This window comes from Nicotiana tabacum, chromosome 7 (assembly GCF_000715075.1).
Source record: "Nicotiana tabacum cultivar K326 chromosome 7, ASM71507v2, whole genome shotgun sequence".
Classification (NCBI taxonomy): Eukaryota; Viridiplantae; Streptophyta; class Magnoliopsida; order Solanales; family Solanaceae; genus Nicotiana; species Nicotiana tabacum.
Genome location: NC_134086.1, coordinates 104,816,622 through 104,833,451, shown reverse-complemented (window position 1 = coordinate 104,833,451; position 16,830 = coordinate 104,816,622).

Below are 16,830 nucleotides of genomic sequence, written 5' to 3'. Positions count from 1 at the left end.
ATCAATGTTTTGTTTTGTTTTTTTTTTCTTTCTCCTTTTTTTTCTTTTTTTTTCTTTTTTTTCTTTTTTTTTTTGATAGGTAGCCAAAGAAATTTAATCGGCTCAAAGGGCTTGTAGAGAGAGTTGATAGTGTTTGGGGTAGTGGGAATAAAACCTTCATCATTTCAAATGTGTCAGGACCACTGGAGTATAACTCAGACGTAGTACCTTTTGACTGCATCCGTATTCACTGCTGTTTCAGGATCATTTCCTTCAATATCACCTAGATACAACGCTCCTCTCGGCAATATATTCCTGATGATGTATGGGCCTTTCCAATTTGGAGCAAATTTTCCTTTCGCTTCCTGGTGATGTGGCAGAATGCGCCTCAGTACCAGTTGACCCACTTCGAAATTCCTGGGTCGGACTTTCTTGTTGTAAGCACGGGCCATTCTTCGTTGGTACAACTGCCCGTGACAAACCGCAGCCATTCGTTTCTCGTCGATCAAAGTCAACTGCTCCAATCGAGTCTTAACCCACTCGCTATCTTCAATTTCTGCTTCGACAATGGTTCGGAGCGAAGGAATTTCTACCTCTGCTGGTATCACAGCCTCGGTCCCATAAACCAAAAGATAAGGGGTTGCTTCTACTGACGTGCGTACCGTAGTGCGATATCCCAACAATGCAAAGGGTAACTGTTCATGCCACTGTCGGGAACTCTGGATCATCTTCCTCAAGATCTTCTTGATGTTCTTGTTTGCTGCTTCCACAGCGCCATTGGCCTTGGGCCGATAAGGAGTGGAATTCCTATGCGTTATTTTGAACTGTTCGCATACATCCCCCATTAAGTGACTATTCAGGTTTGCCGCGTTATCTGTGATGATAGTTGCAGGAATGCCAAAACAACAAATAAGATTTGAATGCACAAAATCCACTACAGCCTTTTTAGTGACCGACTTGAGAGTGACAGCTTCCACCCATTTTGTGAAGTAGTCGATAGCAACCAATATAAATCTGTGTCCATTTGAGGCCTTCGGCTCGATCGGACCAATGACATCCATACCCCAAGCAACGAATGGCCAAGGTGCAGACATGGGATGCAGTTCTGTGGGGGGCGCATGAATCAAATCAACGTGCACCTGACACTGATGACACTTTCAAATGAAGCTAAAACAGTCCTTTTCCATGGTCATCCAGTAATAACCTGCTCAAAGGATTTTCTTTTCCAAAACATACCCATTCATATGGGGCCCGCACACTCCTGCATGTACTTCATGCATGATCCTTCCCGCCTCCTCGGCGTCAACACATCTTAGCAGATTGAGGTCCGGGGTCCTTTTATACAATACCTCGCCGCTCTAAAAGAAACCTCCTGCATGCCGCCTGATAGTCCTCTTCTAATCTCCGGTAGCATGTTCGGGGTATTCTTGTGTCTTCAAGAACCTCTTGATATCGTGGTACCATGGTTGTGTACACGATCCTGCCTCAATTACGTTACAGTAACCGTGTCTTTCCCTGATTTAGATTTCTAAGGGATCGACGTGGGTGTTGCCTGGGTAGGGTAACATTGAAGCCAAGGTAGCAAGTGCATCCGCTAGTGCGTTGTGACACCGCGGGATGTACTTGAACTCTATTGACTTGAAACACTTGCCGAGGTCCTCCACGTGTTGTCGGTAGGGAATAAGCTTGACATCCCGAGTTTCCCATTCACCTTGGGCTTGCCGGATAATCAGGTCAGAATCTCCCATAATCAATAAATCATCAACATCCTGATCGATCGCCATATGCATGCCCATGATGCAGGCTTCATATTCAGCTATATTGTTCGTGCAAAAGAAACGCAGTCTAGCTGTAGCAGGATAGTGCTGACCAGAGGGTGAGATCAAAATCACCCTGATTCCTACACCTTTGGCATTTACGTCCCCATCAAAGAACATCTTCCAAACATGAGTGTTTTCCGATACTACTTCCACAGTGTTTACTTCTTCATCCGGAAAATAAGTACTCAACAGTTGGTATTCTTCATCAACCGGGTTTTCGGCCAAATGATCGGCTAACGCCTAGGCTTTCATTGCCGTGCGGATGACATAGACTATGTCAAATTCATTGAGCAAGATTTGCCACTTGGCCAATCTTCCAGTAGGCATTGGTTTCTGAAATATATACTTCAAAGGATCCAGCCTGCTTATGAGGTAAGTAGTGTGAGCTTGGAGATAATGTCTCAGCTTTTGAGAAACCCACGTCAAAGCACAACATGTTCTTTCCAATAGAGTGTACTTGGCCTCGTAGACGGTGAATTTCTTGCTCAAGTAGTAGATCGCTTGTTCCTTCTTTCCGGTTATGCCATGTTGCCCGAGGACACAACCAAAAGAATTTTCTAAGACTGTCAGATACAAGAACAGTGGTCTCTCTGGCTCTGGCGGGACCAAAACTGGGGGATTTGAAAGATATTTTTTGATTTTGTCAAAGGCTTCTTGACACTCAGTCGTCCATTTGATCGCTGCATCTTTCCTCAATAGCTTAAATATGTGCTCACACGTGCTAGTCAGCTAGGCAATGAATCGACTGATGTAGTTTAACCTGCCCAACAGACTCATCACGTCTTTCTTTGTTCTTGGGGGAGGTAGATCTCTGATAGATTTTATCTTTGTTAGATCTAATTCGATACCTCTCCTGCTTACTATGAAACCCAAAATCTTGCCTGATGGAACTCCGAAAGCGCATTTGGCTGGGTTCATCTTCAAGTCATACTTCCTCAGTCTCTCGAAGAATTTCCTCAAGTCTTGGATATGATTGTCCCGCGTCCTGGACTTTACTATCACGTCGTCCACATACACCTCTATTTCTTGATGCATCATGTCGTGAAAAATGGCAGTCATGGCCCCATGTAAGTTTCCCCAGCATTCTTCAGACCAAATGGCATAACCCGATAGCAGTAAGTCCCCCAAGGTGTGGTGAAAGCAGTCTTCTCGACGTCTTCTTCATCCATCAACACCTGATGATACCCAGCGTAACAATCAACGAAAGACTGTATCTCATGTTTGGCGCAATTATCAACAAGGATGTGGATGTTGGGCAATGTGAAATTGTCTTTGGGACTCGCCCTATTCAAGTCTCAATAATCCACACATACCCGAGTCTTCCCATCTTTTTTCGGCACTGGAACTACATTCGCCAACCACGTGGTGTACTGGACTACCCGAATCACTCCCGTTTTCAGCTGCTTGGTGATCTCTTCTTTAATTTTGTCACTGACATCAGTCTTGAACTTTCTTTGCCTTTGTTGAATTGGAGGACAATCAGGGTGAATTGGCAATTTATGCACCACTAGATCAACACCTAATCCTGGCATGTCATCGTATGACTAAGCAAACACATCTTTAAATTCAAAAAGGAGTTGAATTATCGCGTCTCGCGTTTTCTCGTCCGTGTGAATGCTTATTTTGGTCTCTCGGATTTCTTCAGAAGTTCCCAAATTAACCGGTTCAGTGTCATTCAGATTCGGCTTAGGTTTATTCTTAAAGTGTTCCAATTCTCGGTTTATTTCCCTAAAAGCCTCTTCTTCGTCATATTCTGGTTCTTGGTTCATTATTTCACAATTAACTAGCTCGTTGTGATCTGGGCGTGAAGTCCGCAAGCATGTCATATTATTTAAAGCCGCATTATTATAACTGAAAGAAAAGATAAAGGAAAAAATAACAAAAATCAGAACAAAGGAAAAATGAGAAAACAATGATTTCTATTTTCTTGGAATTTGGAAGATAACAATGTTTATAACTCAGGAATTCAAAACAACATTTGAAGGGAAAAACATCCAAGTTATATCCTGGGGATAACTCGTGATGCAGGAAGGGTGGCAGGACAGGTCTACCCGGACTCCTGTCTAGTAGGGAATGGCGTGGCCTCCCAGTTTTGAAGCTTGGCGTTCGGCCCCACATATAGCATCTCAGCGGTGCTGGTGCCTTCTCCCGGTTGAACCATGTGAGCTTCGTAGAGCATTCCTCTCATTTCCCCATATATCTCCTCGATCTCTTCGGCCGTGAAAATCTCATCGTCTTCTTCTTCGATGTATTTTGGTCCGACGAAAGTTTCGTATAGATCTGGCAATGGCCGAGGCAGTTTCCAACCCTCATTTTTCCTCTTCTTTGCCCACTCTTCATCTTTTGGAGTGGTTTGAAAACCTATCCCATAAAGTTTCTTTGTGGAAGGCAAGGTGATGGGTTCCGTTATTCCTTGCAATGTTCGTCCGAGCCCTTTCCCTGGCCTGAATCCATGTCGGATCATTTCTTTAGCCACTATGATTGAGGCGTTGGACAAGAAAGGTTGGGGGCAAGGTCTTTCTTCTTCATACTGCTCTGCTAGCACGACTTCGAAAGCCTGATAAACTGTGTGCTCACTCCCTTCCCTTGGTTCAAGATATGGGATGGATGGGTCCCGATAAATAGACTGTTCGTCTTCTTCGTGGACCACAATTTCCCGGTCTTCGTACTAAAACTTCACCATTTGGTGAAGAGTGGAAGGCACAGCCCCTGCCGTATGAATCCAAGGTCTGCCGAGGAGAAAATTATAAGACATATCCATGTCAAGCACCTGGAAAGTTATTTCAAACTCCACTGGTCCTATAGTCAACACCAATTCTATTTCCCCGAGGGTATCCCTCTTGACGCCATCAAAAGCCCTCACGCAGACATTATTGGGGCGAATTCTTCCGGTCCCAATTTCCATTCTCTGTAGTGTGGAGAGCGGACAAATGTCAACACCTGAACCTCCATCCAACATTACCCGCTTGACGTAATAGTCTTCGCATTTAGCTGTCAGATGTAAGGCTTTGTTGTGAGCTGCTCCCTCTGGAGGTAAGTCGTTCTTGCTAAAAGAAACCTGGTTAACGGTGAAGAACCTCTCCGTCATTCGTTCCAGTTGTTCGACTGAGGTTTCAACTAGTACGTACGCTTCGTTCAGGGTATTGAGCAAGATCTTTTGGTGTTCGGCCGACCTCATCAGCAGGGATAGCAAGGACACTTGCTCGGGGCACTTGCATAGTTGATCTACCACTTCGTAGTCTGGCATTTTCATCTTTTGGAAGAAAACTTCCGCTTCTTCAATGCTTACAGGCTTCTTTGGTGGGAAGCGTCTCCGTGTGGCGTTGTTTAACTCTTGAGTGTTCGAATACCTTCCAATGAAAGTATTTTCCGGAAGATCTCCCGTGACTTCTCTTCCTTTGTACGTAACCAACGTTCTTTGATAGTTCCACGGTACTGTGGACGGGTTTGTCATCGGCTTTTGTGGCACGCGTCCGATAACCACTGGCTCATTCAGCCGAGGTGGTTGAATCGTCCCCCGGACCACATAGGCCCCTTTTGGTACGTACATTGGTTTCACCCTTTTGACTTCGAAGCTCTGCGGCTTCTCTGCTTGACCTCGTGGAACGTAAAGAACTTCATTCCTCACAGAAGTCATCGTCACTGTCTTTTCCTCGCCCTTCTCTTTGGGCTCAACCTTGATAGTACTGTCCTTCTTTTCCCCTTTCCCTAGCTTCGGGATGGTTTTAGGCCTTTTCCCTGCATCGACGATGGCGATTATAGCTTTTAAATCAGGATCAAATTCTTTGTCCTCGCAAATCATTCCAATCAGCGACCCGTTATTGTGAGCGGGCAACGGGTTGTTAGTCACATTTGGGACCTCCTCACCCCTTAGTACTATCTTCCCCTGCTCTATTAAATTCTCGACTACCCTTCTCAAAGCCCAGCAGTCATTTGTATCGTGCCCTTCCGCTCCTGAATGATAGGCGCACCTAACACCGGCTTTGTAAGTAGGTGATGCCGGATTGTGCCTTGTCTGAGGGACTGGCTGCAGGAAACCCAACTAGACTAGCTTTGGGAACAAAGTAGAATATGGTTCACCGATGGGTGTGAAAGTCCATCTTCTAGGTGGTTCTTGAGGGCGGAAGTTATTTTGAGGAGGCTGTGGATTATAGTGGTTGCGGTAGGGAGGCTGATTTCTGGGAGGTGGAGCTTGGCCTCGATTGGCTTGCTGTGGCGGATGGACATAGGGATGGGTATTCATGACCATGTAGGGTTGAGGAGCATATGTCACATTTTGGTGGGGGTAGTAGTGTTATGGGGTTCTTTCTGGAAAACGGGGCCTGGGATTACGATATTCCCTTGCTTCTGATGCCGCCATGGACGTTTCTTCCTTTTTATTCCCTCTTGCCATTCCTCCGGACCCGCTTTGGACGGCTTGGGAGGTTGCCCTTATGGCTGTCTGACTGAAGATTCTACCCGTTTTCAAACCGTTCTCCACCATCTCCCTGATCTTGATTGCTTCCGCGAAAGGCTTTCCCATGGCTGACATCATATTCTGGAAATAGTCTGATTCTTGAGCCTGGAGAAAAGTAGTGACCATTTCTATCTCGTCCATGGGAGGTTTTACCCTCGATGCCTGCTCGCGCCACTTAATAGCATATTCTCTGAAGCTTTCTGAAGGTTTCTTCTTCAAGTTTGACAGAGAATTTCGGTCTGGTGCAATGTCGATGTTATACTGGAATTGTCTCACAAAATCTCTGGCGAGATCGTCCCATATATGCCATCGAGATATGTCTTGGTCCATATACCATTTTGAGGCTATTCCTACCAGACTTTCCCCGAAGTATGCCATTAGCAATTCCTCTTTGCCGCCGGCTCCCCGCAACTGGTTGCAATACTTCTTGAGATGAGCAATGGGGTCGTCGTGCCCGCCATACTTCTCAAATTTTGGGGTTTGGAAACCCACGGGTAGGTGCACGTGGGGGAACATACATAGATCGGTATAGGAGACGCTTTTGTGTCCGCTCAAACCTTGCATGTTTTTCAAACTCTGCTCAAGGCTCTTCATTCTTTTTGCCATCTCATCTTGTTCAACAATTTTGGGGTTTTTATCCTGCCCAGGTGCAAACTCGTATTGAGGCTGTTGAGGATGAGCGTTGGTGGTGAACCGAGTCGGTTCCAGTGAGAAGGTTGGTGCTTGGAATGTGAATGAGGATGACTCGAAATTTGGCTTATGTGTAGCAGACTGTGCCACAATCGGACAGAGAGGTGCAGTGAATACGTTCGTAGCTACATCTGTTGTTGACATCCGGGGATAAGAATCAGAGGGCGATCCAGCAGAGAGGGCTGAAATGGCTGGGTACCCGAATGGAGGTAGTCGGATAGCTTATGGGGACGTTGGAAGTCCCACTTGTCCTGGAGAACAACTCAGGGAACCCAGGGATAACACTTGGTGGCTCTTTTCTGTTATTTCAGTCATCCAACATTTCCAACATGCGGAGCCGCAGGATTCTATTTTCCTCCGCAGTTATGGATTCTGGCGTGAGGACGGCCGAGATCGAACTCTCCTCGGAAATAGGAACTGTCGGCAACGGAATTTCTGAAGACATTTCTATGCTTCCCTTTGATCTTGTGAAGTAAGTGTGAGTACCCCCTCTTGACTTAACAACAGGTAATTGAACACTCCCTTTCGACCTCGTGAAGTATGAATGTGAGGCCAGACCTTCACCAAACCAACCGTCTTTTCTTAAAACTGGAAGGACTCAACGACAAACGAACGGTTAGTTCGAAACAAATAACAGATAGGTAATCTCACGTTGGGGCATGATGCACCTATACAGTTAAGTGAATTCCTACATGTTTGCAACGAAAGCATGCGTCATTCCGGCTTCTTTTTAGGCTTCCCCTTTATTGTTTTTTTTTTCATTTTTCTTTCTTTCTCTTTTTTTATTACTGTTTTCAATATTTGCACTTAAAATGTGACCGGATCCGATAAGGATTGCCTACGTATCAGGATGCCGCGTGAATCAGATCATTACGTAGTTCAAACAGATGAGTGTAAAAGAAGCACACATTTTATTACTGAACGATCGATTACAAACGACCACTCTTGAAAAAGGAAAATAACAAGCATTGAAAGAAGTACAGACTCAACAGACTAATACACCTTGATGCAAAAGACGGACAGACTAGACCTATGAATACATTAAGGTTTCGAGAATCGGCGCCCGCGGGGCATCGTTCGGCCTCGCCGCGGTCCTAGGTGTGAGATCCCTTTCAAGTTGTTCCAGCTCATGCATGGTCTGCTTGACATAACCCATCACTGCCGAGAGAACGATAATGTTGGTCATGTTTTCACACCGTAGACACCGTCTGATGATGGCGTGGGCAATGGTCCTGATCTTATCTCTGGTTTGCTTCTTCTCTATGAACAGGTGTTTTATCTGATCACTGCACGTTTTTAAAACCTGAGAATCCGGCATATGCTGATTCTTCAGTTGCCGCACTTCTACCTTCATTTGGGCCAACAAGTCGTAACAGTATCTGCTCTCAATTTGGAAATCCTCGGCCTGCTTAACTACTTTAACCTCAAGTGTAGCCATCTCTCTCTTCATTTTGGCAACAGTTTTCTCATGGTCGCGTTTCAATTTATTCAAGTATCGGCGATGCTTATCTGCTCTTGTACCCCACTGTACCTTGAGTTCTGCCATGACGTTTTCTGACTCTTCTAAACCATCTCTCCATTCCCTGACTTCACTTTTCAACCCTTTTATCAACTGCTCGTCTGATCGACTCCTTGGTTGTTTATCAAGAGCCAATCTCAATTTTTGGATTTGGTCCCTAAGTTCTTCATTTTCTTGGGTCAATCTATTCTTTTCGCCTCGATCCGAAGCAATTTGCATACTGTTATTGAATTTCAGACTGTCAACCTGTTGCTTCAAATCACCGATCTCTGCCCGATACCCCTTTTCCTTTGCTAACCAGTTCCATTGATCTTGGGATGACTCAACGAAATCTTTGAGATGAGGTCTTTTAGCTGGTCTCTCGCAGGACATGTCACCTCTAAACCAAGCGTGATACCCCGGAGCAACTTCCCCTTTAGCCGTATCCATCACACAAGTGTTTGCTGTCAGATGTTGGCACTCACTCCAGATTTGGCGAACTTCTTCTTCGGGGAAACGACCGTCCGGACTGATTTCAATCACTTGGGTACTCAAGTCTTCATCTTTCGGCACTACTTGATACCTCCCAAGTTGCCTCAAAACCCGATACGGTGCATAGGGTTGGATGCTTTTAAGTCCCATCAACAGAAAGTGGGGCCTGGTTGTCGGCATGTATATGATTTCCTCAACAGGAAACCATCCGAGCGTCCACTGGATTTGGTTGGCAGTGAGAGTTCAGAAAAATGACGTCCAAGCTGTGACTCCCTCGGGTAGACTAAACCCTTTGATTCTTGTGTAGAATTCTCCAATACAGGTTTTCTCGGGCGAACCGTAACCCAAGAGCGGGGAGCGGTGGCATAAATGATCGGTCATCCACATTTGCAACAATAGGTTACATCCTTCGAAAAAGTCGCCCCTGGCTCGGGAAGCAGTGAGAGCCCGGAAGATGTCAGCCATAATCATAGGCGCTAGAGTACTTTTATCTTGGGTGAGTAAGGTACTGACGACCCCAATTACTTTTAGATCGATGTTTCCTTCTTTCCTTGGGAACACTATAAGAACCAAAAAAGCTGTCATAAAACTACCAGCCTGTGTTCGTCCCACTTTTGTCGGTTACCTCTACTGCATAGTTTGAAGTCTGGCTTATTGAACCCGCCCACGTGGCCGTATCTAGCATATATGAGGCGGAGACTGCAGAAACCTTTGGCGAGATCTGGATGGTGAAATGTTCGGGGTATTTTTAGGAAATCCAGAAATCGGTGTACCGTGACGGCCCTAGGTGCAATCAAGTACTTGAACCTTAATGGAGGTTCATCACTTCCGATGTATCCCGCTATTTCTTCCAATGTCGGGGTGAGCTCAAATTCCGAGAAATGAAATACATTGTGTGTTGAATCCTAGCAAGTGACCAATGATCTGATAATATCACCCTGAGGCTGGATGTCTAGTAAATTCAGGAGATCTTTCAGATACTTCTTTACTTTGTCTTGCCCTTCCTTGCCTAAGTCATTCCACCATAATCGCAACTCAAAAGGGATCTTGGTCATTATTGAAAAGGGTTTGTTTTGCATCGTGCTCATCCTGCACATTTATTAAGGTGATTATGTCAACGAAAAACTTTTATTAGACTCAAAAATAAAACTATCTATGTTTTTTTTTTCAAGATTTTGTTTTCAAAAATGATGGACTCGGTTTTCAAACGCGGCCTTTTAGCACTTCGGGAACGAAGATTTTAAGGCTGCGAGGATCAACCGGTCAAAAAAATCAAAAACGATGATCGTTTATGCAATGTCAGCCTTCCGCCGTCCCTTTCGGGAACATTCGGTTGTTTCTGACAACAAAAGCATCACTTGATTTATTTTTATTTTTATTTTTTTTAGAACGGTGACCCGATATTGGGAACATGGCCTCGCAAATCCTCGGGGACGAGGATCCTAAGGCCATTGGGCAATCTGGTCAAAACAATTTTAAAAAAATGACCAAAATGGCTGTTTATGCAAAGTCAGCCTTCCAGCGTCCCTTTCGGGAACATTTGGCTATTCTTGACAAAACGGCATCACCCGACTCATAAATTAAAATTCTGACAGTTTGGCTATTTTTGGAAAAGGGAAAGTTGGACCCGATGAGGGTTGCCTACGTATCTCACACCCTGTGAGAATCAAACCGGCGTAGTTCGGGCTTGATCAAACGTAGAGTAAATAAACTAAACCCCTTCTGAGTACAATTTTTTTTTTTAAAGGAAAAAAAAAATATTTTTTCTGGATTTTTATATTATTTTTTTTATTTTTTGAAAAGAGATAAAGACTAAGAAAAAATCATTTTAAGGAAGTATTTGGACTACTAGTCTGAATTTATAAAAGAGATACTACAAAAGAAACAACACATTTTTTGAATTTGAATTTTCCCTTTTTTCACTTTTAAATATATATTTTTTGATTTTGAAAGTGATTAAAAGAATTTATATATATATATATATATGTTTTTTTTTAATAAATCAAACTAAAAGACAAACTTTATTTTCATTTTCTTTTTTTCTTTTTTTTAAGAATATTCTGGCGAGATTTTGACACTACTCGGACATTGGTTTTATTTTTTACAAGAATAAGTAATTATCTCCCTACGCTGCTATTTTTTTTTATATATTTTTTTTAGAAACCGGTCAGCATGCAGAACTGAAGCAAATAAATGCGTAAAACAAACAAGATGCAGCAGGATGGTTTTTTCATTTCAAGTTGTCTGTCCTAGACGGACCCAACCCCTGTGTTGAGTCCCCTATGTCAAATGCAACATGATGCAAATAAGCGTTCCTACTAGGGATCCGGCATGCGGTTTTGTTATACTAGGTTTATAACCTGGGTATATGTTCTAGACTGTGTACCCGAGCGGACAACTCGAGTCGAGGAGGGGGCTACGTACCGGGGACCCGCGAGATCGTCCGGCTTTGTAACTTGTCCGACCTCTTTCTTATTTCAGGTATTGACACTAACAGAATAGGGAGTCTCAACCAGTAAGCACATCCCCGGAGGTGAAGAGAGAAGGGTTTCGGCACAGTTTATATACAGTTCAAATACTATCAAGGCGGTAAAAGACAACATTTAGCACGTTATGCCAACATGTAATAAAGATCAGATAATAAAGCCAAATATAACAATTATTCTAAGGTCAAATTCTTGAACCCTGAACCAGTGGTTCTGGGTTAAATAATCCCCAGCAGAGTCGCCAGAGCTATCACACCTCCTTTTTGCGCGCCCGCCCCGAGGGGTAAAATGCGCGAGGGAGTTTTTCCAATTTAAGTGACAATATTCGAAATGGGATTATTTATTTATTTCAGAGTCGCCACTTGGGAAAGGTTTGGCTTTTGGTGTCCCAAGTCACCGGTTTATCTTGAATCCCAAATCGAGGAAATTTTCGACTTTCCAATGAAGTCTGCGAACCAGAAATTCTTAGTAAGGAATTCTGTTGACCCGAGGGAAGGTGTTAGGCACCCTCGAATCCCGTGGTTCTAGCACGGTCGCTTAAATTGTTATAATGGCTAAATATCTGATTTAAATACATGTTATGACTTATGTGCTTTTATTAAGTTTAAACCGCTTTTATTATTATCATTTATTTTTTATAGAATTGCAACGTCGTGAAAATGTATCTCAAACTACGTCACAATCAATGCACCCGTAGTTGTTAACACATTTCGACTCCATTGAGATTTGAATTTGGGTCACATAAAATGCGCACCCGAGTTTAGGAATGTAATTTTAATTAAGTCTTGCCTAAGAGTCTAACACGTTATTGTCTTCGAGGGAGGCAGTGAAATTCACTAAAACAGTCATTCCCAAATTCTAAGTATTTATTATAATCAATTATTGAAGGCCCCGCAATTTGCATTTTTTTTTGGCGAGGCTCGTCTCATTATTTGAAAGGGTAAACCTACAGCGACTACATCTCTATTACATTTGTCTCTAAAAATAGAAGGAGAAAATATATGCTAATCAAATTACATGCTTGGCCAATTCGGGCCTCTTGTTAGTTATTGGATTAATTGTTTACGAGGCGGGGAATCGTTTCGAGCCTTATTCCATGAGCGAGCGTGCTTTTAATTCGCTAAAGGAGATTAACGTACAAGATTAATGAAAATGCTAAATTTACGCTACATGTTCTTCAAGTTCGAATTTAAACTAACTTATTTACACTAGATTAGCGGAGTTAACTACTAGAAACTGCTACTAATAGGATTCGAACATGGTTCTATAGACTGCCTAACTGAATCAGATTTAATAAAGTCAGCTCGAATGATGAAAAAGAAACTATATTACTTTGGGCAAGATTAGAAACAGTACCTTATGTACAAAATATAACCAAAGATGGAGTCTAGTTATCGTTATACCAAATACTCGTGCATTTTTACAAATTACATAAGTACATCATGCGTACAACTAAACAAACTTAGCCATTGTGAATCACAATAATTAAACCAACTGAGTTTTCAATTAGATACGAAACTCACTAATGTGTTCTCTATTGAACTACAGACTAAAAAATTACACAATTTTAGCAACATTTATAAAGCTGTAAGTAAAGCAGCGACTGGTAAAACTCCTTTGCATCTTTCATTTCATGCTTTTAACTGTTACAGCAGTATGAGATTCAAATATGTACCTGGAAAGTGCTTACAATGAAGGGGCAGAAAAGTCAGTAGAGCAGTAGTAGCACATACAAAGCAGCAGTACAGCAGGACTAGTAAAACCAATAACAACAGCAGCAGGAATCTCCAGGAAAGAATAGAACCCAAAGAAGAAGCCAGTAGCTTGAAAAGTAGTGCTTAAAAGTCAACAGATAACTAGGTTGCCCGATAAATCCCAGCAGTACAAGAAAATTGCTAAGGTTGCAAGCAGAGACAATAAAACAGTAGTTTCTGATTTTGAATTTCTGAGCAGAAAACAAAACTGAAGTTCTTTGTTGTGAAACCTAAACTTTAAACACACTAAGGCCCTGGAAAATTCTTCTTTATGGTTTTAAAACTCTTGCACTCTTTCTGATTTCAGCACCCTCTCTTTTCTAATTTTTCAGAACTATCACCTATTTTCAGAACTAATCTCTTTCTAATTTTAAGAACTAATGCCCTCAACTCTCTCCCCAGTTTTTAGCTTCTGTCCCTCTCTCTTCTTATTTTCCCCTCTTTGTTCTCTCCTCTAACTGATGGAAAAACCCCTCTATTTATAGCCTCAGCCCATTCCACTGCCTCTAAACCAAACTGACACCCCTCCCATGTTCTCTTTCTGTTTTCCCACTCACAGATTAAAAATAAAAACCCCCTCCCATGAGATTCCCCTGACAGGCCCTTTCTTTACTGCTAAAGTGGCCTGTCTTTATTAAAAATAGCAGACATGGGCAGTGTGGGCATGTCCTGACAGAACATGCTGTCCATTTCTACTCTAATTCCCTGACTTTTGACAAAACACATGTTGTTACTGGTTTCCAGCCATTAAAGGTACTCAATATGTCATTAATCTCACTATTGGTCAATTAATTCCATTAGTTGAATCAATGTTTTAATACTTTACTGTCAGCCCACTTGCCTTTAAGCTTTTCACAGCTTTTACAACCTTAAACTAACCCTGAATCCACTGATTATTAACCGTATTACCCTAAGCTTATCAAACTGAAAATCCAAACTAATGGGAGTTCAAATTCACAACTATCCTAACTGAGTTCCAGCCTTTGTAATGCAGCCAACAAACCATTCGCAGATAGTTTCAAACAATCAGTTAAACGACAATGGTTCGATCAATCATATGAAGCTTATCAGAATCAGGGCATTTGAACATTCAGTCCTACGAGACTAATCGACGTCGTTTATCTAATCGACTATACTAATTATAACGTGGAACAATTGGTCGATTAAACAAATAATACAAATGGGACATCAAACTGTTCTCGACAATTTGCACGACACAGGGAAACTACAGGCATTATTGATTCGATGATATCAATCAAATTGAAATATGTATACCACTATACGGATTCAACATAACAGAATAAACAATCGACCAAATAAAAGGTTTTATGGATATGGAGAACAACTGACAACAGAAATCCCAAAATAAACAAACAAACTAAATAAACATGCCGATAAACTAATCTAAACTAAAATAGACAACAAAAGGGAAAAGTGAACAAACCAGAAAAGCTTAAACACAGATGACCCAGGCCCGAGCTCGATTTGACCATTTGAGGTCGAACAGATCTTAATCGAGGTGTTCTCTGACCGAGAACACTTCGATTAGGGTCTATTAGACCCCAAACATCCGTTTAAATCTAAACAGACTCCACAAACTCTTGTGTTCTAGGGTTCGAATCTTCAGATTTGGGGTTTTGGGATTTGTGGGTAGATTCGGACCAAACCAAGCTTGGTTTGGTCACGATGAAGGTCAAGGGGATACCTGGTATGAATTTGGGGTGGTTTGGCATAGGTCGAGGGTCGGCTCGAATCTTCAAATGAAGATTCGAGACGGTGGGGGAAGATTCGAGACCTAAGGCTAGCAGATCTGTGTTCAGGATGGTTGAGTGGTCCTAGGGTGTTGAGGTGGTGGTCACCGGTGTCGTTGCCGACGGGTTTATGGTCAAGGTGCACAGGGGCGGCTAGGGTTTGGGAGGTCTATGTTTGGGACGATGAAAGGGGGGTGTTTGGATGGGGGCGTAGGGTAAGGTTTTGGGTTTATATAGTTAGTGAGTGATCAGATCTTGGCCGTTGGATGAAGCGAGATGAAGGCCCAGGATCTTTCAGCTGGTGAGGAACGATGTCGTTTCAACTGCAAGGGGTTGGGTTGGTCCGGGGTTGAACGGGTCGGGTTTAAACAATGGGTATGGATATATGACGAGGGCCGTCAGATCAACTTGGTTTGGACGGCTGAGATGGATTGTTCTTGAAACGACGTAGTTTTGGTGCCAAACTACGTCGTTTGGTGGCCTGGGAGATGGGTCGCTTGGACCGGCTGATTTTGGGCCTCAAATTTTCTTGAAAAAAACAGGCCCAATCCGATGTTTAAACCAATTTGCACTCTTTTCTTTTATTTTCTAATTTAAAACACAATTCCTAATTAAAGTGAAATTAAACACCCATTAATTAGCACTTAACACAATTATCACACACTTATTAAAATATTCAAATAGGTAAAATCACACCATGGCGACAAATAGAATAAAAGATGCATTTTTTTTTTGTGATTTTCCTTTTAATAACCGAATTATGGTTTAATTACACACGACATATATTTTTTGTATTTTTGTTTGATAAGACTAAATAAGAATGGACAAAACCACAAATAACTACCAAAAATGCCACGTAAGTCGCAAAAATCGTACAGCAAGACCATTTGTTATTATTTTTTGATTTCTTTTGGAGTGATTGTCGCGTAAAAAAAATCGCGTGCTCACAATAGCATTTGTGTTCGAGGGTTCGACGGAGGGGGAACAAACACAGTAGGGGATATTGTACTCGAATTGACTATTGGCCCAGTCGAGTTCACTATGGAATTTCAGGTGTTGGATGCTGCAGTATCCTATAATCTTTTGTTGGGTCGACCATGGATTCATGCGGCCAAAGCCGTGCCTTCCACGCTGCACCAAATGGTCAAATTCGAGTGGGACAGACAAGAAATTGTGTTACATGGGGAAGATCCCACATGCGCCATGAATGATGCCATTGTGCCCTTTATAGAAACTGAAGATGATAAGGGACCATGGGTTTATCAGGTCTTCGACACAGTCCCGGTGAGTAGAGTGCCCGAAGGTAAAAGCATGCCATGTCCCAGGGTGGCAGTTGCGACCGTCATGGTAGTATCAGAAATGATGAATAACGGGTTCGTGCCAGGGAAAGGTCTGGGGGCTGAACTTCAGGGCATTATTCAACCTGTGTCCCTTCCCAAAAATCTGGACACCTTCGGATTAGGCTTCAAACCAACAGCGGCAGATGTTAGAAGGGCCTGTAAATTGAAAAAGAAATCTTGGGTTCTTCCTAAACCTATTCCACGTTTGTCCAGGTCCTTCGTCAGGCCAGGTATCAAGAAACAGTCATTGGCAAAGATGTCAGGTTCACTGATTGGGGCAGAGGGGAATTTGGATAAGGTGTTCGAGAGAGTATTTGCTGAAGTAAACATGGTTGAGGCCGGGGCAGGGTCAAGCGGAGCAGATATACAGTACATCGGACCACATGCTAACATCAACAATTGGGAAGCTACTCCTCTTCCAATTCGGAGGGAGTCGTGGTAGTGGGTTTTGTTTTCCTTTTGTCACCTGGATTATTCCAGGATTTGTAATCCAGTTGCTATGTTCCGTCCGTTTGGATGAATTAAAACCTTGTTATCTTTACATTTAATGAAATGCAATTTCCT